Consider the following 25405-nt stretch of genomic DNA (forward strand, 5'->3'; position numbering starts at 1 on the left):
TCTCCTTTAGGATGGACTGGTTGGATCTCTTTGCAGTCCAAGGGACTCTCAAGAGTCTTCTTCAACACCAATTGTTCAAAAACCATTCTTCAGCACTCAGCTTTCTTCACAGTCCAACCCTCACATCCATACAAAGCTATTGGAAAAAGCATAGCTTTGACTAGACAGACTGTTAGGAGCCAAACTTCGGCCATGACAGGCTCAGCAAGGTATATTAGGCTCAAGACCTGAGTCATGTTTCCCTAACAGAGCATTCCTTGACCAAATTAGGAAAACTCCTCACACACCAACCAAAAAGAGACAGGATGTGTGTTCATCCTGCCTAGCCAATCATGGGACACCAGCTACCCCTGTAACTGAGACAAAGAACTGCCTGAATATAAACAGCCATGCTCCTTTGTTCGGGGCTCTTGTCGGATTCCACTGTGTGGGATGAGACTTGGGCCCTAGCGCGCTAGAAATAAATTCCCTTCTTGCCTTTGCATTACTGTGGTGGACTTGTTCTCTCGGTCAGTTTGGAGATACGGACGCGGTGCATAACACAGGCCTTTGTTGACAAAGTAATGTCTCTGCTTTTGAATATGCTATCTAGGTTGGTCATAACTTTCCTTCCAAAGAGTAAGTGTCTTTTAATTTCATGGCTACAATCACCATCCCCAGTAATTTGGACCCCCAAAAAACAAAGTCATCCACTGTTTCCCCATCTATTTGCCATGAAATGATGGAACCAGATGCCATGATCTTAGTTTGCTGAATGTTGAGCTTTAAGCCAACTTTTCACTCTCCTCTTGCACTTTCATCAAAAGGCTCTTTAGTTCCTCTTCACTTTCTGCCATAAGGGTGGTGTCATCTGCATATCTGAGGTGATTGATATTTCTCCCCGCAATCTGGATTTCAGGTTGTGCTTCTTCCAGTACAGTGTTTCTCATGATGTACTCTACATATAAGTTAAATAAGCAGGGTGACAATATACAGCCTTGACATACTCCTTTTCCTATTTGGAACCAGTCTGTTGTTCCATGTCCAGTTCTAACTGTTGCTTCCTGACCTGCATATAGGTTTCTCAAGAGGCAGGTCAGGTGGTCTGGTATTCCTATCTCTTTCAGAATTTTCCACAGTTTATTGTGATCCACACAGTCAAAGGCTTTGGCATAGTCAACAAAGCAGAAATAGATGTTTTTCTGGAACTCTGTTGCTTTTTCTGTGATCCAGCAAATGTTGGCAATTTGATCTCTGGTTCCTCTGCCTTTTCTAAAACATTTCAGTGTGATTTTATATTGGAATATAAGTGATTTCTGATTTTATGTGCGTTTCAGTTGTACAGGAACTTGATACATTTATAAATGAACATTTATCTATTCTCTTTCAAGTTCTTATTCCCATCTAGGTGATCACAGTGTGTTCAGTAAACTTCCACCTGCTATTCAGTACGTCGTTTTGGATCATCTATTGGATATATATGTGTGTCTACGTTAATTCAAATCTCTTCATTTACTTCACCTGTACTGAAGATTGAGGGCTCCTGCAGAGGGCAAGAGATACTCCAGGAACATTGTGGGATCATATTGCCTGCCACATCCTCCCAGAACCCTGAGCCCTAAAGCAATCAATCCAGCCTGGGACTCAAGCCTACCCAGTCTCCAGAGATATGATACCAGCCAAGGTAACTATGGGATGAGGGGAATAGAGTCAGCATATGTTTCTATATTTATTGTGTTTTTCTAGTTATTTGAACTTGAGTGTATAGGTGAATTACAAGCCAGTTTGTTTTTTTTAATTCGTAGTCACTTGATTCACTAACACATTGATGTCTATATGCTGTATTTCAGGGACTGGTCCTGTATAGATTATGACAGATAGTGGAGTATTATTCCTAGTGTTACCCAGTAGGTCTTTGGGGCTTATTTTCTAAACAGTAGTGTACACGTTAGACAAGTAGCGTATTTCTATATGCCCAACCCCTTTCTTCTCTGCTAACAGTAAGAGAGATGAGTTTTTTCTAAGTCTGTGAACTGTTTATCTTGGCTCAAAGAGCTCCTATGTATCCATTTTTAGATTCTACTTATAAGTGAGATCATGTTCTATTTGTCGCTCCCTGTCTCTCTTACTTCACTTGCTATGATCACCTCTACCTTCTTGCTGGTGCCTGAACATGGTATTGTTTCATTCTTCCTGTTTGCTGATTCCTATACCATTATGTGTATAGAACCCATTTTCTTTATTCATTTCTGTGTCCTTGTCCACTTAGGTTGCAGCTGTGGCCTTCCTTTGGAAACTGATCCAATGGGGATGGCATGGGTACCCTTGTCTTCGAAAACCTTTCTTTTTCCTGATTGTATGACCAGGTATGCAATTGCTGTTTCCTCAGGCACTTCCATGTTTCATCTTTTAAAGGTCCTCTATATTGTGCTTTCTAGTGGATGAACCAATGGAAATTTTTTAGTAATCCAATCCAAATTAATTTCTTGATGGGAGTTTCTATTCCTAAACTTTTCCCACTTTTATTTTTGCAAACCTTCACTCTTGATTATTTCTTGTATTTGTAGCCATCCATCCACTCTTTCTTTTTCAAATGAGGTACAGTTGATTCACATTACTCTATTTGCTTTGGGGTACAAGAGCATGATTCAATATTTTCATGGCTATATACTACTTAAAGTTACTGCAAAATCTTGGCTGTATTTCTCTCTGCTGCACGTGGTATTCTATTATTTTTCTTAAATTATATATAGTGATTTTTATTTCTTAATTTCTACTTCAATCTGGCAAGACAGCACAACCAAATCCCCATAGGCATCTTTTGTGTGTGTGTATGTTAGTCACTTAGTCATGTCTGACTCTGTGACCCCATGGAATGTAGTCCACCAGGCTCCTCTGTCCCTGGGATTCTCCAGTCAAGAATACTGGAGTGAATTGTCATTTCCTTCTCCAGGGTATCTTCCTTACCCAGGGATCGAACCTGAATTTCCCACACTGCAGGCAGAATCTTTACCATCTGAGATATAAGGAAGTCCACACACAGGCATCTGTTTGTTTCTGGATTTATGGGTCTCTCTCTTTCATAGATAAGTCCATTTGTGTCTTATTTTAGATGGAAATTAAATGTGATTTTCTATGGCAGTTTTCTCTGAGTTTCTGACAACTTCATAGACACTCTTGCCTCTTGCTGGGCCATGGGGGACCCTGGGGCACAGCCTTCTGCATGCCCCTTCAAGAGTAGGTACTCTGCCTCTTGCTGGGCCATGGGGGACCCTGGGGTCACTCCTCCCCCATGCCTCAGCAAGAGTAGTCAGTCATCATAATAAAAAAGCACCATTTTCAATTGTGTAAATTTAAAGGAATTTCCTATTAGATCAGGTGCAAGACAATGAAGTCCATTCTCACCATTTTGTTTCAGAAGAGTTTTGGAAGTTCTAGTCATGGCAATCAGAGAAGAAAAAGGAATAAAAAGAGTCCAAATTGAAAAATAATAAGTAAAACTATCACTGTATGTAAATGACATGATATTATACATGTGTGTATACTAGATCACTTCAGTCATGTCTGACTTTTTATGACCCCGTGGACTGTATCCCGCCAGTCTCCCACATCCATGGGATTCTCCAAGCAAAATATTGGTGTGGATTACTAAACCCTTCTCCAAGGGATGTTCCCAACATAGGTACTGAACCATCTCTCTTATATCACCTACACTGGCAGGCAGGCTCTTTAGCACTAGCACCACAGGGGAAACTTAATACCATACGTAGAAAATTCTAAAGACACTTTCATAAAACTAAAAGAGCTAATCAATGAATTTAGTAAAGTTTCAGGATACAGAATTAATACAAAGATTTTTCTTGCATTCCTATCCACTAAAAATGAAAAATCAGAACAAAATTAAGGTAACTATTCTATTTGCTATCACATCCAAAAGAAAAAAAAATACCTAGGAAAACCTTATCTAATGAGGCAAAAGATTGATACTCAGAAAATTCTAAGATACTGATGAAAGAAATCAAAAATGATACAGATGGAAAAATATAACATGATTTTTAATTAGAAGAATCAATACTGTCAAAATGATTGTACTACCCAAAGTAATCTACAGATTCAAAGAGATCTCTACCAAATTACTAATGAGATTTTTTTTCAAAACTAGAACAAATTTTTTTAACAATTTGTTTTAAAATAAAAAAGACCTCAAGTAAACAAATCAATATTGAGAGAGAAAAATGGGCTGAAGGAATCAAGCTTGCTGACTTCCAACTATGCTACAAAGCCAGAGTAATCAAAACTATATAACACTGGCACAAAAACAAACATATAGATCAATAACACAGGATGGGAACCCAGAAATAAACCCACATACTTATTGCCAATTAATCTATGACAAAGAAGGCAAGACTATACAGTGGATAAAAGACAGTATCATCAACAAGTGGTGCTGGGAAAACTGGACAACTGTATGTAAAAGAAAAAAATTAGAATATTCTCTAATATCATATATAAAAATAAATTCAAATTAGATCAAAGATCTATGTATAAGGCTATATACAATAAAGCTCTTAGAGTAAAACATAGGTAGAATATACATTGCAGCAATATATACATTTATATATGTCTCCTAGAGTAATGAAAATAAAAGAAAAAAGAAAACAGGCAAATGGGACCTAATTAAATTTAAAATCTTTTGCAAAGCAAAGGAAATCATAAACAAATTGAAAAAACAAACCAGAGAGTGCTAGAAAATATTTGTAAATAAAGTGATTGATAAGATATTAATTTCTAACACATACAAAGAGTACATGTAGGGCAAAAAAGGACTGATGATCTAAATAAACATTCCTCAAAAGAAGACATATAGATGGCCACTAAAAATATGTAAAGATGCTCAATATCACTAATTTTTCAACAGTTCAGTTGCTCAGTCAGGTCCAACTCTTTGCGACCCCAGGGACTGCAGCAAGCCAGGCTTCCCTGTCCATCACCAACTCTCAGAGCTTGCTGAAACTCATGTCCTTCGAGGCAGTGATGCCATCCAACCGTCTCATTCTCCGTCATCCCCTTCTCCTTCAGTCTTCAATCTTTCCCAACATCAAGTTCTCTTACAATGAGTCAGTTCTTCGCATCAGGTGGCCAAAGTACTGGAGCCTCAGCTTCGGCATCAGTCCTTCCCATGAATGTTCAGAGTTGATTTCCTTTAGGATTGACTTGTTTTATCATACAGTCCAAGGGACTCTCAGGAGTCTTCTCCAACATTACAGTTCAAAAGCATCCATTCTTCAACACTCAGGCTTCTTTATCATCCAGTTCTGACATCCACACATGACTACTGGTAAAAGCATAGCTTTGACTATATGAACCTTTATAAGCCACATATGTCTTTGCTTTTTAATATGCTGTCTAGGTTTGTCAGAGCTTTTCTTTCAAGGAGCAAGTTTTCTTTTAAGTTCATGGCTGCAGTCAATACCTGCAGTGATTTTGGAACCCAAGGAGATAAAGTCTGTCACTATTTCCATTGTTTCTGATCTATTTGCAGTGATGTGATGGTGTGTATGCCATGATCTTCATTTTTAGAATGTTAAGTTTTAAGCCAAATTTTTCACTCATCTCTTTCACCTTCATTAAGAGGCTCCTTAGTACCTCTTTTCTTTTCACCATAAGGGTGGTTTCATCTGCATATATAAGGTTATTGATATTTCTCCCAGAAAAATTCTAGCGTTGACTGTACGGAACTTTGTTGGCAAAGAGATGTCTCTGTTTATTAATATGCTGTCTACATTCCTCATAGCTTTCGTTCATGGAAACATTTTTTAAATTTAATGTCAGCATTTTTAATGTTGTTAGGCTTTTGCCCAGCTGTTTCACTCCTTGTGGAGCTAAAAGTAATTGCCCTCTGCTCTTCCCAAGTAGTATATTGGACACTATCTGATCTGAGGGACTCGTCTTCCAGTGTCATATATTTTTGCTTTTTCATACTGCTTATGGGGTTCTGGCAGCAAGATTGCTACTGCTACTGCTGCTAAGTCACTTCAGTTGTGTCTGACTCTGTGTGACCCCATAGACAACAGCCTACCAGGCTCCCACATCCCTGGGATTCTCCAGGCAAGAACAGTAGAGTGGGTTGCCATTTCCTTCTCCAATGCATGAAAGTGGAAAGTGAAAAGTGAAAGTGAAGTTGCTCAGTCATGTCCAACTCTTCGAGACCCTATGGACTGCAGCCCACCAGGCTCCTCCGTGCATGGGATTTGCCAGGCAAGCGTACTGTAGTGGGCTGCCATCGCCTTCTCCATTGGCATGGTTTCCCATTTCCTCCTTCAGTGGGTCACATTTTGCCAGAACATTTCAAATGACCTGTCCATTTTGGGTGGCCCTGCATGTCGTGGCTCATAGTTCCACTAAGTTATGCAAGACCCATTTCCACGACAAGGCTATGACCCATGAAGGGGCAGGAAGGCCTTAGAATTACCTTCTTTTTAATGCATTCTATTTATTCCCCTCAGCTAAATTCTAAGTGTAATTTGTCTTTTTTTATTCACTGATATATTTTGTACATGTAGAATAGCGACTTTTATTTCTAAAAGATTCACAATAATTCTTTATATATTGTCTTTTATATAATAAATATTTACTATATAAAGAATTTAATATTTATTTATATAATATTATTTATATATATTTATAAATAAATAATTCCTTTATATATTGATATGATATATCATGTCTAAATCATTATGACAGTGATGATTTTTTAATAATTTTCAGAATTCACAAAATGACTAATTATTTACTGTAGAGTACTTATAATTAAAAGAAATATCTGCCAATTATGTTCTTTATGATCTCCTCAACTTTCTGTCTATGGTAATTCCAGAAAAGTGCAAAATTTTATCTCAGCATTTCATATTACATTTCTTCCTTGTGTATAAGTCAATAATATGTGAACTCAGCCAACTACACAAACTGTTCAGTCATCCAAGTACTTATCAGGTGCCCGATACTGCAGTAGGCCTGATGGAACACAACATATGTGCATCACACAGCAACACACTAAATATTTCTGATACACATAAAAGGAATGAATTGAAAAATATTGATATAAAGGAAATGGTAAATTTTTGAAATTTATAAAAGATTTTGCATTATCAAATATAGATGTCAGTTTCTATAAGCTCCACATATAAAAATGAAGAACAGTAGGCTACAGAGAGAAGAAATATATAAACATTAAAATCATCTAATGAATGTTATCTGGCATTATAAAAAAATACCTCCTGGGCACTAAAGCAATATGCTCACTTTTCATAAACTCCTAAAAATTAAAAGCTTAAACAGAATTCACAAACGTTAAACCAGACTAATCAAAACAAACAAAAAAAAAAAAATGGAGGAGGGCCCATAGAATATAATCAGTAATGGAAGAGGAGAAGGTAAAACAGATTACACAGAAATTCAGTGGACTATAGAGACCACTGCAATGAACTACACACCAATCAAATAGAAAGTCTAGAAGAAATGGAAAAATTCTTAGAAATGTGTAATACCCCAGTACTAAAGCAATAAGAAATAGAAAACATGAACAGACAAATTACCAGTAAGGAAACTGAATCAATAATTTTAAAACTCCCCCAAAAATAAAAGTCCAGGGCAAGTTGGTTTCATAGGTGAATTCTACCAATTTAGAGAAGAGTTAATACCAATATTTCTGAAATGACTCCAAAAATTTGCCATTGAAGGGATACTTCCAAACTCAATCTAAATGCCACCATCACCTTGATATCAAAATTGCAGAAGTTACCCCCTAAAAGAAATTACAGTCTAATAACTGTGATGAACATAAACACAGAAACCTCAACAAAATACTAGAAAACCAAATCCAACAATACATTAAAAGGAACAGACACCATGATCAAGTGGTCTTTATCTTAGGGACACAAGGCTTTTTCTCTACCTACAAATCAAACATTGTGATACAACACATTAACAAATTGAAGGATAAAAGCAGTGTGATTATCTGAGTAGATGAGAAAAAAAGAGCTTTTTGACAACATTCAGCAACCTTTTAAGATAAAAACAGAACAGAACAAACTGCTCCAATAAGTGGACATAGATAGAACTTACCTAAACATGATTAAGCTCATATACAACAAACTCAAAGCAAGCATCATTCTCAATGGTGAAAATTTAAAGGAATTTCCTTTAAGATCAGAAACAGGACAATGATGTCCATTCTCACCATTTTTATTCAGCATAGTTTTGGAAGATCTAGTCATGGCAATCAGAGAAGAAAAAGAAATAAAAAGAAACTAAATTGAAAAATCATAAGTAAAACTATCACTGTTTGTAGATGATATGATTTTATGCATGTGTGTGTACTAGGTCACTTCAGTTCAGTCGCTCAGTCGTGTCCGACTCTTTGCAACCCCATGGATCACAGCACACCAGGCCTCCCTGTCCATCACCAACTCCCGGAGTTCACCCAAACTCATGTGCATTGAGTCGGTGATGCCATCCAGCCATCTCGTCCTCTGTCCTCCCCTTCTCCTGCTGCCCCCAATCCCTCCCAGCATCAGATTCAACTTGCATGAGGTGGCCAAAGTACTGGAGTTTCAGCTTTAGCATCATTCCTTCCAAAGAACACCCAGGGCTGATCTCCTTCAGAATGGACTGGTTGGATCTCGTTGCAGTCCAAGGGACCCACAAGAGTCTTCTCCAACACCACAGTTCAAAAGCATTAATTCTTCTGTGCTCAGCTTTCTTTATAGTCCTACTCTCACATCCATACATGACCACTGGAAAAACCATAGCCTTGACTAGACGGACCTTTGTTGGCAAAGTAATGTCTCTGCTTTTTAATATGCTGTCTAGGTTGGTCATAACTTTCCTTCCAAGGAGCAAGCATCTTTTAATTTCCTGGCTGCAGTCACCATCTGCAGTGATTTTGGAGCCCCAAAAATAAAGTCTGACACTGTTTCCACTGTTTCCCCATCTATTTCTCATGAAGCGATGGGACCAGATGCCATGATCTTCGTTTTCTGAATGTTGAGCTTTAAGCTAACTTTTCACTCTCCTCTTTCACTTTCATCAAGAGGCTTTTTAGTTTCTCTTCACTTTCTGCCATAAGGGTGGTGTCATCTGCATATCTGAGGTGATTGATATTTCTCCCTGCAATCTTGATTCCAGCTTGTGCTTCTTCCAGCCCAGCGTTTCTCATGATGTACTCTGCATATAAGTTAAATAAGCAGGGTGACAATATACAGCCTTGACGTATTCCTTTTCCTGTTTGGAACCAGTCTGTTGTTCCATGTCCAGTTCTAACTGTTGCTTCCTGACCTGCATATAGGTTTCTCAAGAGGCAGGTCAGGTGGTCTGGTAGTCCCATCTCTTTCAGAATTTTCCACAGTTTATTGTGATCCACACAGTCAAAGGCTTTGGCATAGTCAATAAAGCAGAAATAGATGTTTTTCTGGAACTCTGTTGCTTTTTCTGTGATCCAGCAGATGTTGGCAATTTGATCTCTGGTTCCTCTGCCTTTTCTAAAACCAGCTTGAATATCTGGAAGTTCATGGTTCATGTATTGCTGAAGCCTGGCATGGAGAATTTTGAGCATTACTTTACCAGCGTGTGAGATGAGTGCGATTGTGTGGCAGGTCACTTCAGTCATGTCTAAAGCATTATGACTCTATGGACTTTAAATTGTATACTTTATTGTTTACTTTAAATTAGATAATGCTTGCAAATTGCTTTGTACAGTGAACACACATGGTAGATACTCAACAACTGTCACTATGGTGTTATTATTGTTGTTAATTGAATCAAACCTTGTGCTCTTTTTACTGAAAAAAGTTACTGTCTCTATATAAGTACAAAACTAGGGGAGCACATTTGAGGTGGTTACAATGGCCCAGCATTGTTGGAAGAGGGCTGCAGGCATAGGGAGGAGGAAGGAAGAAATGAAACAGTTCCTAGAGGGTGCACAGAGAAGGTGCTGGAATGGAGGTGCAAAAATTGTGGAGGATAGCTTTGCGTAGTTGGAGGGCTTGAGTCAGTATGTTGAAAAATAACTCCATGGAATTGAATTCACTCAGCATTCACTGAAGGACTGCTTAACTCAAAGCAAAGATAAATCTGATTTTACGGTAAGGTCATTGCCCAGAGAACAAGACATGTAAATTATACCTGTTTGAATTTGGAGTGAAGAATCCAGGTGTGTGTGGTGAGGAGTTAGGGGACACTCTCATCCCAGGAAGTGGTATAAAATATCAAAATGAAGCAGCGGGAAGAACTAGAAGTCAGGTGGGACAATCTGTATATATAAAATAAATAAATAAAACATTAAAAGTGAAATTTAAGAATTGCCAGAGCAAACAAAGGGTAAAAACAAGTATGAAAACTGGAATATGGAACCAGAAACTGGGAATGTGGGAGGTATAAATATGTTTAAACAAGTTGGGAGGAACTGGGTGGGGTGGGATAGGGAGAGGCAAATATTTTGCACAGTTCTTTGTGCTCATAGAAGAACTTTATGACAAATAGCATCACACTTTTTAATTAATACAATGTACCTTTTCATTATAAGTTGACTTTTAAATTTATGTTTTTTTATTGAATAAAGTGGATAAATTTGATGAAAGATTTATTACTGAATGATTGTTCACAATCTCCCACCCCTGCTTCCTTCTCTTTCTTTGCTTCTGTTATGTGGGGAGGTTTCCTGCTTCTTGGAATGTCTTCCAGGTAGGGAAAGTTGACTAATGCATATCACAAAGAGGAAATGACAAGAAGCCAAAGGGTAAATTAACTGATACAATCAAGGGCTAAGAAAAGGGAGGGAGAGAGAAAGCAAGATGAATTGCAGAGTGAGGAGTTCCAAAGTCTGAGAGGGGTGTGAGTAGAGAGAGACTGGGAACAGATGAGCAAAGTCCAGAGTGAGAGGGAGATGCTGAGGGTAGGGTTGGGTTCCCAACTGGAAACCCTTTAGTGTTCTTCCAAGAGACAAAAGTAAAATATGGAATTGCTTTTTGATTATTTCTGGTTGCTGCCTGTCTGGACAAAAATACACTATAGGCTACGTGTGTCTTTTATACATATAGAACTCAGGTGGGCTTTATCTGCGTGATACTGATAAATGGAATAGTTCCTACCGTGAGTTCAGTCGCTCAGTTGTGTCCAACTCTTTGCAACCCCATGGACTTCAGTACACCAGGCTTACCTGTCCATGACCAACTCCCAGAGCTTGCTCAAATGCTTGTCCATTGAGTTGGTGATGCCATCCAACCATCTCTTATCAGTAAACAAAGTATATCACAATCATCAGTGATTGTAGCTACCAGGGAAGGTGCGCTGGTGCCGGCAACTCGGGGATGAGAAAATACAGAATTCTGGCCCCAAACAGCTGAGACGCATATCAAATAAATGATTTCAGTGAGCCCAGGCTCTTGCATCTTCCCACATACAGAAAAGTGCTAAACTCCTTAACTTGGGATATATAGTTTTCTTTAATTTACCGTAATCTTTTAGCATTCAAACTACCTTTTGTTGCAAAACCTCTATATAATCTGTACCCCCTGCCGCCCGGGGGGGGCGCCCCCCCGCCCCCCCCCCCCCCCCCCGCCCCCGCCGCCGCCCCTGGTCCCATGCCTCCTCACCTCCTCAGAGCAGTTCTTCCTGGGTTACTTAAGATGCTGCCTCCCCGGCTCGAAGTCCTAAAAATTCCTGACTAATAAAAAGTAACTGTCAACTTTTATGTTGTGAATACTCTTTTAATTTCACAATACCATTCACTTTTACTTCCATTTCTTCTTTTGCTATGCAATCATTTAAAGGAACCATAAAAAAAAAAAAAAGACGTGTTAGACATTTTCTTCAAAATGGTCTGTGTCAAATAGCTTTCCTTAGAATGAGTATGCTTCCTACCACGTACACATTTGCTGGGCCTGCATTCCAAAAATGTTGCAAGAATACGTGCACAGCTGGGTTGCCCCATGACACAGCAGCTGCCTGATGTGTTGCCATTATGAATCTGCAGGAAATGGGCTTTGCATGTGGAGTGGTCTTCCTGTCTTTCCTCGTGAGCAGAAACATATCATTAGGGAGGAGCTGCTGGGTCAGCACTCAGGGTGGATGTGGTGATGACTAGAGGTTCTGGAGCTCTTTTCCTGGAGCAGGGCTGGAGGGTGGGAGCAAAGGTACAGGGGTGCCAACAACTAAGTCTTCAGCACAGATCTCTGTTAAAGGAGTGGGGTCTGGGGACATATGGTGCTGAGCCTTTTGTACCTCCAGAGATCCTCAACTAGTGTTTGTTTGGTTGGAGGTGAGCAGCTAGAGGGCTAGCCCTGCTCAGGCAGATATTTATATAACAGGGAAGAGCCAATTCTGACTCCTTGTTTGATCTGTTTCTTTGACTTTAAACGTTGCTTTTTGTTGCTTTTGTTATTATAATCATACATAATGGCCTGAAGCATCAAAGAATTGATGCATTCAAACTGTGTTGCTGAAGAAGACTCTTAAAATCCCTTGGACTGCAAGGAGATCAAACCAGTCAATCCTAAAGAAAATCAACCCTAAATCAACTGAATTATTTTGTCCACCTGATGTGAAGAGCCTATGCATTGGAAAAGTCCCTGAAGCTTGGGAAGATTGAGGGCAGGAGAGAAGGGGGCGACAGAGGATGAGATGGTTGGATGGCATCACTAACTCAATGGACATGAGTTGGGGCAAACTGTGGGAAATAGTTAAGATCAGAGAAGACTGGCGTGTGGCAGTCTACAGGGTCACAAAGAGTCAGACATGACTTAGAGACTGAGCAACAACAAATAATGGCCTTTCTCAGGGAACCCTGCCCCTCTGCCTGACTGCGGCTTTGTTCAGCTCACACAGAGACAATCTCATTCTGTCCACCTGTGAATGACTGCAGGAAAGAAGATATTAACACATCCTCTCCTAGTTTACAAAATAAACGGCCTTTATACTTTGTTTCCTCACCTCCTTTCCCCTCCCATCTCTGTTCTATAAAAGAAACTGGCATCCAGACCCTGATAAGATGGTTATTTTGAGACGTGGGTCTGCTGTCTTATGGGTCTGCCAGCTTTCAGAATTATTCCAATAAGTCTGTAGACTTAATGGCCTGATGTACGATGAGCAGAGCAAACTTGGACTTGGTAGCGTTCAGGCATGCTGAGGGAGGGCTCAGGTTTTGCCCTGACTGCATCATCAAAAATTTAGGTAAGGTTTTTAGGGGCTTCCCTGGTGGCTCAGTCGTAAAGAATCTACCTGCCAATGCAAGAGACATGGGTTCAGTCCTTGATTCTGGAAGATCCCACATGCCATGGACCAACTAAACCTGTGTAAGACAAATATTGAGCCTGTGCCCTAAAGCCTGGTAGCTGCAACTACTGAGCCCACATGCCATAGAGCCTGTGCTCTGCAAGGGAGAAGCCCCTGTAGTGAGAAGCCCACACACGGCAACTAGAGAGTAGCCCCTTGCCTGCAACTAAAGAAAAGTCCATGTAGCAGCAAAGACCCAACGCAGCTGAAAAATACATAAATCAATAACATTATTTTTTTAATTAGATTAGGTTTTTACATCAAGTCTACCAAGAAATTTGATTCAATCAGCCTGTAAATGGAAGAGGAAATGTGAAAAACTGGACTTTACTGGAGAGGAGGTTAGGGGTTTCCTTATAAGATAGCAGGTCCTATTTTCTAGAGGAAGGTGAACCAGCTAAGGCTGAGCTGAAGGATGGAGGCTGGATCTCTTAATTTGAAAATTTCCTGCTATAATCCTTCTCTGCTTAGGTTTCATTAGAGTTTAAGAACTATGGAGAAAGCCACCTGCATTATTAATAGGTTGCATGCGTGCATGCTAAGTCACTTCAGTTGAGTCCAACTCTTTGCAACCCTATGGACTGTAGCCTGTCAGGTTCCTCTATCCATGGGATTTTCCAGGCAAGAATACTGGAGTGGGTTGCCACGCCTTCCTCCAAGGGATCTTCCCATTCAGTTCAGTTCAGTTCAGTCACTCAGTTCAGTTTGAGACACCGTGGACTGCAGCACGGCAGGCCTCCCTATCCATCACCAACTCCCAGAGTTTACTCAAACTCATGTCCATTGAGTCAATGATGCCATCCAACCATCTCATTCCCTGTTGTCTCCTTCTTCTCCCTCCTTCAATCTTTCCCAGCATCAGGGTCTTTTCAAATGAGTCAGTTCTTCATATCAGGTGGCCAAAATACTGGAGTTTCAGCTTCAACATCAGTCTTTCCAATGAATATTTAGGACTGATTTCCTTTAGGATGGACTGGTTGTATCTCCTTGCAGTCCAAGGGACTCTGAAGGGTCTTCTCCAACATCTCGGTTCAAAAGTATCAATTCTTTGGCATTTAGCTTTCTTTTTACAGTCCAACTCTTACATCCATACACGACTACTGGAAAAGCCATAGCTTTAACTAGAGGAACCTTTGTTGGCAAAGAAATATCTCTCCTTTTTAATGTGCTGTCTATCTTGGTCATAACTTTTCTTCCCAGGAGTAACCGTCTTTTAATTTCCTGGCTGCAGTCATCATCTGCACTGATTTTGAGCCCCCAAAATAAAGTTTGCCACTGTTTCCATTATTTCCCCATCTATTTGCCATGAAGTGATGGGACCAGATGCCATGATCTTCGTTTTCTGAATGTTGAGCTTTAAGCCAAGTCTGAATTTGGCAGTAAGGAGTTCATGATCTGAGCCACAGTCAGCTCCCAGTCTTGTTTTTGCTGACTGTATAGAGCTTCTCCATCTCTGGCTACAAAGAATATAGTCAATCTGATATCCATATTAACCATCTGGTGATGTCCATGTGTAGAGTCTTCTCTCGTGTTGTTGGAAGAGGGTGTTTGCTGTGATCAACATGTTCTCTTGGAGAAACTCTGTTAGCCTTTGACCTGCTTCCTTTTTTACTCCAAGGCGAAATTTGTCTGTTACTCCAGGAAGCTCTTTACTTCCTACTTTTGCATTCCAGTCCCCTATAATGAAGAAGACATCTTTTTTGGTTGTTAATTCTAAAAGGTCTTCACAGAGCCATTCAGTTTCTTCAGCATTACTGGTTGGGGCATAGACTTGGATTACTGTGATATTGAATGGTTTGCCTTGAATGGTTTGCGATCATTCTGTAGTTTTTGAGATTTCATCCAACTATTGCATTTTGGACCCTTTTGTTGACTATGAGAGCTACTCCATTTTTTCTAAGGGATTCTTGCCCATAGTAGTAGATATAATGGTCATCTGAGTTAAATTTACCCATTCCAGTTCATTCTAGTTCACTAATTCCTAAAATGTCTATGTTCCCTCTTACCATCTACTGTTTGACAACTTCCAATTTGCCTTTATTCATGGACCTAACATTCCAGGTTTCTATGCAATATTGCTCTTAACAGCATAGGACTTTACTTCCATCACCCATCACATCCACAACTGGATGTTGTTTTTGCTTTGGCACCATTTCTTCATTCTTTCTGGAGTTATTGCTCCAATCTTCTCCAGTAGCATATTAGGCACCTACTGACCTGGGGAGTTCATCTTACAGTGTCATATCTTTTTTCCTTTTCATACTGTTCATGAGGTTCTCAAGGCAAGAATTCTGAAGTGGTTTGTCATTCCCTTTTCTAGTGGATCACATCTTGTCAGAACTCTCTGCCATGACCCATCCATCTTGAGTGGCCCTACGTGGCATGGCTCATAGTCTTATTGAGCTAGACCAACCAGACTGTGGTCCATGTGATCAGTTTTATTAGTTTTCTGTGATTGTGGTTTTCATTCTGTCTGCCCTCTGATGGATAAGAATAAGAGGGTTATGGAAGTTTTCTGACAGCATCTAATGTAGAGCTACTCCAGCCATATGTAGGTTAGGATGTTAGATAATGCATTGCCAGAGGTCACTTATCCTGGGAGTGTCCAGTTTAACCTATTGATTGAAGACTTCTCATTTGCTAATGACTTTGCCAGGTTCTGGGGAGGTCAAGAAAGAATACTACATTGTCTGATGCTGGTGGTCCTGATAGCTCCTTAAATAATCACAGAAATATAGACTCATACATTTCAAAAGTGGAAAGAGCATTGACCTAAAACATTTAGATTTAATTTAATTTTGACCATTCATTAACTATGAGGCACATCCTTTGACTGCTCTTTTATCCTGTTTCCTCAGCTGTAAAGCAATGATTTATCCTGGTTAAACAGTCATTGAACATATTTAATAAGACAATGTGTATTAATGGGACTTCCTCGGTGGCCCAGATGGTAAAGAAGCTGTGTGTAATGTGGAGACCCAGGTTCTATCCCTGGAAGGGGAAGTTTCCCTGGAGAAGAAATTGGCAATACCATTTCAGTATTCTTGCCAGGAGAGTTCCATGGACAGAGAAGCCTAGTGGGCTACAATCCATGGAGTTGCAAAGAGTCAGGCACAACTGAGCAACTAACACAATGTACCTTAAAATATTTTTTAGTTTGTATGGGACCACCACAATGTGGAAGAGACAGCCTAAAATGACACAGCCAACTATTATCAGATGTCAATATAATGCTCAAGTGTTATCATTAAGAGATAATTATATCTTAATTATATCTCTTAATATCTTAAGAGATAATTACTAATAATACTCTAATAATAATAATGTGCTCAGTTGCAGCCAACTCTTTGAAACTCTGTAGCCCACCAGGCTCCTCTGTTCATGGAATTTTCCAGGCAACAATACTGGAGTGGGTTGCCATTTCCTTCTCCAATAATAAAAATATTGAGTGCTTATTATGATTAGACATTCTGTTCATGCTTCACCTGCATAATTTCATTTATAACAACAGTAGTTTTGAATACAGAACATGCAACTATTTTCAAATTGCTCCTACTTTATAACTTTATCCAAAGCTGTTAGAACTCCCGAGTATTATCATATTTTAGATAGCTGTATCAAATATTGCAAATGCAGGATACGTGGGCAAATTTTCACACTGATATGATAAGAAGGAAGAGGATCTTGTTTCAAGTTTATGATGCCATAAACCTATAATACTTAAATTATACTCATGAGGTCCATATTAGAAAGTCATGCAAAATGATTTCAATATGAGTCATAGATTCAGGCTAAGAAGTCATGACTGTCTGACAATTATGATGACCAAAGGTTCTTCCTTGATGGTGGAGTTCTCCAAAAACTTCTTATAATCCGCTTTAGTTACAAACTCTTATTCCATAACCCATTTCTGTTTGCCTGGGCAAGTCTAAGAATTGGTTATGAAATAAGAGTTTGTAACTACTATAGAAAAGTTAAATTATTATAGTCAATCTCATGTCCTGCCAAAGTGTGGACAGATAAACCAACACTTTCAAACAGGTTTGGCCAAGAATTTGGCTTGTGTTTTTCCATAACCCAAACGTACTTCTTGGCAAACTCAATATTAAGGCAACAAGCTTGTGGGACAAATATGGAAATTACCAAGAAATAGGATTAAAATAGTGTTGGAAGGGTGATAAGAGCAAAATTCACTGAGACACAATATACTTTGGGGAATATTCATTCCTTTGATTCAGACTTCAGATCAGTCAGAGCTCCAAATGAATAGATTATATAACTAGAAGCAAATGTCAGGGGGAAAAAAAAAGTTATCACAAGTCCAGACCTGATGGAAATCTGAGATGTTCTGATCTTTGTATGATTTCATTAGCTTATTCACTTCAGTGTCATTCACATAAATCATTTATTTCTTTCAGTGAGACTAATAGTCTTGCCAATCTCACATAATCTATAACCTAAAAAGTGGTGTTTAGCAACATCTTTAAAAATTCCTTTTTCAATTAAAAGTTTTACTCACTTCTGTTTGGAGTCAAGTGTCCAAAACTAAACTTGGAAAATGAAGGCAGATGGAGTAATCTTCTTCCCCTGTAAAGTCCACTTTCTGTGGCTGTGACCCTTATCATCTTTTAGTTCTTTGCCTCTTTCCTTAGTACTTATACTTCCTCACTGCTTAGAACTCTTGGGGTCCCAGCTTCACTCAAACTCTGGAGTAGAGGAGATGATTCCCCTTCCACAGTCCTGATACCCTCCATGCTTGGTGTCCAAGATGAATGGGGTCTGTTCCTTTGCCTACCTGCCCCTGAATTTCCCTGAGCTCCCAGACCCAGAATCCCAGCATTCACCTCATATCCAGTTCATGGGACCCACTCTTAACTATTCTCTGTCCTGGAAGGTTGGGTTTTTGAGAAATGGAGTATTTGCTGCCATATCAGTTAAAAAAAAAAAAAAGGACATCACAGTCATCAGAGATTGCAGTCACCACAAATGGTGAGCTGGTGAGCCCTGAGGAAACTCGGGATGTGAAAACAGAATCCGGGCCCTAGACAGCTGAGGTACATTCCAAAGGAATGATTTCAGTTAGCCCAGACTTTTGCATCTTCCCACATATCGAAAAGCGTTAAATTCCTTAACTGGGGATACTGATTTTCTTTAATTTACAATAATATTTTGACATTCAAACTATCTCCCTTTTGTTGCAAAACTTCTATATAACTTGGCTTTCCCCCATCACCTTGTTTGGAACAGTTCTCTCAGGGTTACTTTAGATGCTGCCTCCTGGGAAATTCCCACCAAATAAAATGCAACTCTCAACTTTTAGGTTGTGGGTTTTTTTCTTTTCTTTTTTTTTTTTTTTTTTTTCAGTTGACATTTTCTATCCTCATAGAGAAGGGGAAAGAAGAAAAAACCACATTCTGGGTAATTCAGTAATTCTACAGAAGATCAGCATTGAGACACAAAAGTTCACTTTCAGTTTAGTTCAAAAAACAGTAAGTAGGTATCCACAATGAGCACATATTATACCAAATTACAAAATGATACATCCAATTTCTTCCCTGAAAGAGACTTGGGGGGAAACAAATATGCAAAGATAGCACTTTGGTATAATTTCTAAGTATATAATAGAGGTGATAGTAATCAGTGAATGATTAATCAATGAATGTAATAGTAATCATTAATTTTGAGTACTTACTATGTGCCAGCTATTGGGTTTCCATAATATGTTATGGAAAACCAAAAAAACCTTTTGACCAACTCAATATTATGCTAAAAACTTATCTAGAAGTCTTTAATGTGATTGGAGAGGAAGGAATGGGCTAGATAATAAATGGTCTTGGACTCATGTAAACCCAGTTAGGACTTTGAGTGTGTGTGTGCTTAGTTGTGTCTGATTCTTTGTGACAGTTTTGGACTGTAGACCACTAGATTCTTTTTTCTATGGGATTTCCCAGGCAACAGTGTTGGAGTGGGTTGCATTTCCTTCTTCAGGGGATCTTCCCAACCCAGGGATCAAAGCCATATGCCCTGTGTCTCCTGCATTTCAGGTATATTCTTTACCACCTGAGCCACCAGGGAAGCCTTACTTGACAGGTAGCATAATGGAGACTCATTGAAGAATTTGAAGAAGAGTCAAGGTGGGTCAGATTTACACTGTAAATACAACAAGCTGTGGCTTAAAGGACAAGACATGGAAGACAGATCAGGGCAGAGATGATTAAGATCTGAGCCAGGGCAATAGTTTAAGAGGAAAAAAAAAGAGAAGCTTGTCAACTCAACATATCTTAAAACTAAAATTAGTGAGATCTGTTAAATGATAGATGTGACAGTAGATAAAAATAAAGGCATCAAGGATGTGGCTTTGATTTTGGCTTCTTAGTAGATGGGGAGTATATGAGGAGAAACATGTCTGGGAGAATGATGGGGAGATGACGTGTCCAGTTTTGGACACGCTGAATCCAGAGTGGCCATGGTCAAACAGTGGAGATGTCCGTAAGAAGTTGGATTTGGCATTTCAAGGTCTGGGAGAGGCAAAGGCTGGAGATTGACTTGTAAAAGTCTATGTTGTTTCCTTTCCCTCCTCCTCCTAGTCATCCACGCATCGCACTCACAACCCCATATTGCTGTCGATAATTGTGACTAATGGACAGGAAGAACTGAGCAACAGTTTCCTCCCCCTCCTCCTCATTTGACACAAGCCTAAATAAGGCTATCATAATTTGAAGATAACCTGGATTCTCTGGTTCAATCCTGTGATAAAACACATCCCTGCCTCACACTTCATCTAACTTTTCTCTGCCATGTCCTTCCTTCCCCCTAATCATTTCGTATGAGATCAAATCTGAATCTGTATGTGAATCAGGCATGTAACTTAGTAGTGAATGTCAATTGGTCTCAGGTCTTTTATCTACTGAAAGGAAAAAGAAATACAGAAATTCATAGAAGTGTAAAACAAAAGTATTGATACCTCCATTTGGAGTACCTTAAATGATTATTTAAACACCTTAAATAATTAAGTGATTATTTATCATCTATGTATGTTTTATGAAGGTTGAAACTAAAATGTGTTCCTTTTACTAGGCATACACCATTGACTGAGATGTAGTAGGAACACACTAGATAAGAGAGAGAGTAAATTAAGGCATGTTACGTGATATAATAATCCATTTATAGGAAAATGATCACAAGGGTAATAGAGGGTTGAGTGATGCATGCAACTGTGGCTACAGGAGTCCAAGAATATATCACTAGATCCTTGAAGGAAATGCATCATTGTAAGTGCAGAGTTTCACCTGGGGTGTATGGTGAGTGAATTCGTGATTCATGATGCATTCTGAGGCTGCTTTGAAAAAGGAGTCTCTTTGCATGCTTTTGTCATGACAAGTTTTAGGAAGGTTGTTGACTTTCTCAAACAGCTGAGCCACAGAACCCTGGATATATGTTCCCACAGTCTTCCAACCACAGCCTCCATGTTGGGTTTATCACTTGGCAACAAGATAAATACTCTGATGAGGTGTTACACTCCCTAACAAAGCTCGTTTCATGTACAAACTTTCTCACACTCATGGCTAGCCCAGGGCAACTTCTCAAAATAGCTGAGGTTTGCTTTCTGTTGTCCTGGATTCTGGAACTGTCACTCTCTGTGGCCTAGCCTCAATCTCATTAAAAACCTTCTCATTCTCTTGCTTATCTTCTTCACACACCCCGAAACTCCTTCCCTGACCGTGTCTCCTTCCACTCCATCAAAATCCTCTCTGCAGGAATTTGAAAACATGTATTATCTCTCCAGGAGACATTAACATGTTATATTTTATTTTTATTGCTAATTGTAAAAGGAGATGTTTATTCTCTTGTAAAGATACTTCAGGGAAAGTATGTTGGAGGATGTTTTAGTCAAGGTGACCCCAAATTCACACTACAGGGCTAACTACTTTCATATACACTTGGTCCTGCTCCCAGAAACAACTATTTAAATTTCTAGAGTGACTCATGCTATTTAAATACACAGGTTAATTTGTTCTAATGATCTTTGTTATAAAAACAGTGTTGTAATATATTTAACTGAAAGTCTTTTATAAAATAAGATTACTATATGGAGTTTTGTGTGTTTTTTTTAACAATTTATTCTCCTTACAATGTTATGGGTTGTCTGGATTTTTTTCTTTTTTCATTTTGTTCCAGTGATATTTGTTGGAATAATCTGATATTTGTTGGAAATGTCTGAGTTCAGCTGGTATTTAAGTTGGGGTGTTCTCCATAGCTTTTCTCTCTCTTGATGATGTCTTATCTTTAAGGGCTGTTTTATTTTTTTGGCTATCCCTTGCATGAGGGATCTTATTTCCTGGACCAGGGATCAAGCCTGTGCCCTCTAAAGTGGAAGTTCAGAGTCCTAACCACTGGATTACCAAGGAAGTCCCACTATATGGACTTTTGTGTCAAACGGGACTTCCTTTTTGACCTACATTTACATTATCTTTTGGATAACTTCATTAATGACATTACTGCTGGAGGAGATACATCTTTCTAAATTGTACAGTCCCCAATTACCAGCAAATCACATGGAAAGGGTAATTAGGAAGAGTTAGTGTTTGTTCACTCAGCATGGAGAGAACAGAAAGACATCACAATGTGTTGAGGATGAATAAGTCATTTAACAAGCATTTAGTGGGAAACAATCTGAGCCAAGTGTCTATCCTGGCCATCAGGAAAGATGATTGTGGTTGTGGAACTCATGATGTTTACCCATCTGGCAGGAAGACAGACACTGAATAGTTAACTACAAGTGCCATTCAATCAAAGTTGAATGTGTATTTTGAAAAAAAGGACACTGTATGTCATCTCTAAATTAGAATATTAGAACCTTATTCATAAAGTTGTTTTCTAATTTGGGGTATTATTTCTATGTATTTTTCTACTTTATGCACAATTATAGTGCTACTGGAAAGAAAATGAACACTTCAATATACTATGATAATATATTTCTGATTTTGAAATAAATGCATACCAATTATAGTACATGTGAAAATTTCTGAAATAAATGAAAAAATGACAAATATCTATAAAGCCATAACCCAGAGAGATCACTGTTTACATTTTGACATATTTCCTTCAAATCATATTTCTGCACATATTAAAAATATATATAGTTGATGTCATACTGTATATTTAATTTTATATCCTTCCTTTTTCCACTTAAGATAACTGCATATACATTTCCTAGAAGATAAGAAAATAAGGTGAAAGATATTATGCTCATTTTATTCTTCACTTCTATAGAAATGATCTGTCCTATAACTGTTACATGTACTATTTCAGGGTCACTAATCTTACCATAAGACCTAATTAAACATATTTTACAACAGTAAGGAACACTTTGTAGAAGTTGTACTTTTCAAACTGGTATCCTAAGATGTGTCTCATCCTTTGGGTTCTTTCTCCTCCAGACTTCTCAGATTTTTCTTGGTAAAACACCACTTTTTACAAGTTACTTCCCCTCTCCAGGGTGTGCAGTAGGCTGCCTTTAGATTGGGTTTCTCTGGTGACTTAGTAGTAAAGAAACTGCCTGCCAATGCAAGACACATAGGAGATGAGGGTTTGATCCCTAGGTCAGGAAGATTCCCTGGAGAAGGAAACAGCAATCCACTCCAGTTTTCTTGCCTAGAAAATTCTGTGGACAGATGAGCATGGTGGACTATAGTCCATGGAGTTGCAAACAGCTGGACAAGACTTAGCAACTGAGCACCCAAGCATACCTTTAGATTAGCTCTCAACTCCATCTAGCTTTAAAGGGCCCTCTGTAAGATGCTGTCTTCTTTCCTCTCTCCAGCTCCTGGACACTGACTGCTCCAGGCAGACCTCAGTCAGCCAGTCAGTGTGCTCCCCACTTTGTAGTTTTAGTGTCTTTCTTTTTCCATCTCCATTTTTAAAAATTTATCTCAACTGTTTCCTTGAGGTCCTCACACACAGTTTTAATGCTTTCCTCTCCTCCCTATAACACTTCCTACCTTTGACCCTATTCAATTTGGCTCTGAATCATATATTGCTTTTTACAACTTTCTCTAATTGCTTGATTTGTGAATGTCTTTTTTTCGGATGTTGAGCTTATCAAATTGCTTTAATCTAGGCAGGGAGGCGACTTCCACACCTGGACACCATCAATCACTCTGTTATACCAGCTAACACCATGAGGCACTTGCCATGTGAAGAATAATATGTTAAGTACTTGACAGACAGTAACTCATTCATTCTTCACAAAAGTCTGTGTCTTTAGGAATGCTTTTGGCTGCTAATGAGGACCTGAGCTGGCTCACAATGCCTAAACAATACAGATTTATTTATAATCTATTATGACAGTAACAACAAGAACAAAAATTGAATGTAGGTGGTTTCCAGCATTGGCTAGGAACTCTGATGTCAGGGTTCTGGTTTGGCATCTCTACAAGTCTTTCCAGCTTCCCGTGGTTGCGATATGGCTATAGCATTTCCCCATATCATATCTTCACACAAGTCTGCTCAAGGTTGGGCAGGAGGTGTGATGTAGGGCAGGGGGTTCTCTTTGCATATCTCCCTCTTATCAGGAGAGAAAAATTTCCCCAGATTTTCCCCAGCAGACTTCTCCCACATCTCATTGACTAGAACTGGGTTGTCTCTCCACCCTCTAGATGGGCAACTAGGTCCTTCTTCCCAAGATCAAGAAAGCTCTGAATAATACTGAAAATCAGGAAGAAAGATGTGAAAAATGAACTGCTCTTGCATTGGCAATGAAATGCTCCAGCTGTGGAGCATGTTAGGAAATGTAAGCTTAGAGAACCTGAGGTATTTGCACAAGATTACCCACTCCAGTATTCTTGCCTGGAGAATCCCTATGGATAGAGGAGCCTGATGGGCTACAGTCCATGGAGGTGCAAAGAGTCAAATGCAACGAAGCGACTAAGCACAATGATAGGACATACAACTAGTAAATAGCATCCTTGTTGTTGTTTAGTTACTAAGTCGTGTCCGATTCTTTTGTAACCCCATTGACTGTAGCCCACCAGGCTCCTCCATCGATGGGCTTTCCCGGGCAAGAATACTGAAGTGGGTTGCTATTTGTTACTCCAGGGGATCATCCTGATCCAGGAATCAAACCCGCTTCTCCTGCACAGGAAGGTGGATTCTTTACTGTCTGAGCTACCAGGGCTTCCCACTAAATGGCATGAAGATGTTTCAAATCAGACTTTTGGAGTCTCTCAAAATCCACATCTTTGCTCACCACACTATAAGGTCTTTCTAGAGAGTTTTAGCATCTTATTCAGTTCATCAAAAAAAATTCAGTGTCCATTTGATGCTCAGCACTGTTCTTACTGCTGAAAAGGAATGAAGTATATAACCTAGTTAGTGACAGAATCTCAACCCAGGTGAAACAGCTGGAACACACAAGGTTAATTAATTAATAATCATACATTTTTATGTTGCAAGTTCAACTTGAAAGGGTATGGTTCTATATCGCAGGAATTCACCGAGTTTGGTAGAAGTCAGACTGGACACTATGGAGTGTGAATCAAATCATACAGATTTGATTCAGTGGGAATAAATTGGCTTAGGAGACTGTTGTGCTGCCTATGTGTGGTTAAAAAACAGTTGAACAAATTGAAAGAGGAGAGACCTAGACCACTAAGCAATAGCACCCACTAAAAGTTCACTGAGGCAGAGAAGTGGCTGTGAAATTTTATGAAAGGGTCAGTGGTTGCCTGCAAGTTTTCTGTGGTCTAATGGAGAAACCGAGGATTTGAAAGATCACTCTGGAAGTGAAATTTCAGCTCTTTTTCTTTATGTGACTTGACATCTTCCAGAAATTATTAAACCGAATAATTTGGCTTTTGATGGCCAGATACAGATTCTGAAGAACACACCTATCTCATTGTCCCTTTAATAATAACGAGGGGTTTGAGTTAATTCTGGTGGTTCAGGTGGTAAAGAATCATCCTGCAGTGCAGGGAACCTGGGTTCGATCCCTGGGTGGGAAAATCCCCTGAGAAGGGAATGGCTCTCCTCTCCAGTATTCTTGCCTGGAGAATCCCATATACAGAGAAACCTGGAGGTCTACAGTCCATAGGGTCAC

The 25405-nt window shown here is 39.2% G+C and overlaps 1 protein-coding gene across 1 annotated transcript in view; it reads left to right on the forward strand.

The window, feature by feature from the left end:
- The first annotated feature begins 2254 nt into the window (after window positions 1–2254).
- LOC120880914 (plasminogen activator inhibitor 2-like) overlaps window positions 2255–25405 on the forward strand; it is a 42259-nt gene continuing 19108 nt past the window's right edge. The window contains exon 1 of the mRNA XM_040264331.1: window positions 2255–2345. The gene's annotated coding sequence lies outside the window, so the exon portion shown is untranslated. The remainder of the gene's footprint in view (window positions 2346–25405) is intronic.

The sequence above is a fragment of the Oryx dammah genome, unplaced genomic scaffold, assembly GCF_014754425.2.
Source record: "Oryx dammah isolate SB20612 unplaced genomic scaffold, SCBI_Odam_1.1 HiC_scaffold_22, whole genome shotgun sequence".
NCBI classification, from domain to species: Eukaryota; Metazoa; Chordata; class Mammalia; order Artiodactyla; family Bovidae; genus Oryx; species Oryx dammah.